Source organism: Bison bison, unplaced genomic scaffold (assembly GCF_000754665.1).
Source record: "Bison bison bison isolate TAMUID 2011002044 unplaced genomic scaffold, Bison_UMD1.0 scf7180017864527, whole genome shotgun sequence".
Taxonomy (NCBI): Eukaryota; Metazoa; Chordata; class Mammalia; order Artiodactyla; family Bovidae; genus Bison; species Bison bison.
Window position 1 is genome coordinate 311,259 of NW_011495078.1, and position 1,514 is coordinate 312,772.

General features: G+C 44.8%; 1 protein-coding gene across 1 annotated transcript in view; it reads left to right on the top strand.

The window, feature by feature from the left end:
- LOC104982193 (patched domain-containing protein 3-like) overlaps nucleotides 1-1,514 on the top strand; it is a 66,316-nt gene that overhangs the window by 62,388 nt on the left and 2,414 nt on the right.

Sequence of the window (1,514 nt, forward strand, 5' to 3'; positions counted from 1 at the left end):
TATCCAGGAGCCCGAGCCCTGACGACGGTGCTGAGGAGACAAAGCTCCCACCAGCTGGTCACCGAGCTGAGTCTGAAGGCAAACATCCTGTCCCCACAGGTCAGAGTGGGGGTTGGCGCCCCAAGAAGGCCACCAGAGAATAGCGGGCAGCCCTCCGCTCACAGACCCCAGAGGGCTCACCCAGAACCAGCTTTGCTGTGCGCACCCAGACTGGAAACCCAAACTGAAATGGAGCCAAAAATCTCCATGACCCTGCTCAACACACAGCCAGGGAACAATTGATTAAAATTGATTAAAAACCATACAGAATGAAAGGAACATAAACACAAACTTTGCAACTGACACATTTTAATTAAAAACTATAAACATTTTAGAAAACAACAGAAGACCTACATGACCTTGAGTCTGGTGAGGAGTTCTAAAACACAACAAAAAAGACAATATACAAAATGTTTTAAATAGACTAATTAAAACACTGACTTTTAAAAATGTATACATTCACTCTGTAAAGGACCTTACTCAAGAAAACCAAAGGACAAAGTGTTAGGGGAACCACTAACCAAAACCACCCGCCGGGCACCAGAGAAACCACTTGCAGGAATCGTCTTACAACAGGAGGTCCTGGGTAAGAACAAGGAACTAACAAGCCACCACCAACCTGAAGAATTCAGGAAAGGTCAAAGGAGATAGGAGACTCCAATCCGCAGGTCTTACCAACCTCCCAGGATCCTCCTTGCTAGAATCCACCTTGGATGAGTGATGCATATGCCACCAGGAAGGACCCCAATTCAGAATGACTGGCCAGAGACAAACCAGAAACCAACCCAATGCCCATAAAACCTGAGACTGTAAGCCACATGGCAGAGCAGTTCTCTCAGCTTCCCTCACCCTCCCGCCCTCCACCCAGGCAGCCCTTCCCAATAAAACCTCTTGCTTTGACAGCACAGCCAAACATTAATATTTTTTTTTAAACAACGCATATCTGATAAAGAATTTGTACTCAAATTATACCAAGAATTCTAGAGCAAACAAACCCATTAATAATTGGTAAAGACTGAAACAGATACCTGGCCACAAAGGGTACACTGATAGTAAACAACCATAAGAAACACCTGGCCACAGAGGGTACTCTGATAGTAAACAACCATAAGAAACACCTGGCCACAGAGGGTACTCTGATAGTAAACAACCATAAGAAACACCTGGCCACAGAGGGTACTCTGATAGTAAACAACCATAAGAAACACCTGGCCACAGAGGGTACTCTGATAGTAAACAACCATAAGAAACACCTGGCCACAGAGGGTACTCTGATAGTAAACAACCATAAGAAACACCTGGCCACAGAGGGTACTCTGATAGTAAACAACCATAAGAAACACCTGGCCACAGAGGGTACTCTGATAGTAAACAACCATAAGAAACACCTGGCCACAGAGGGTACTCTGATAGTAAACAACCATAAGAAACACCTGGCCACAGAGGGTACTCTGATAGTAAACAACCATAAGAAA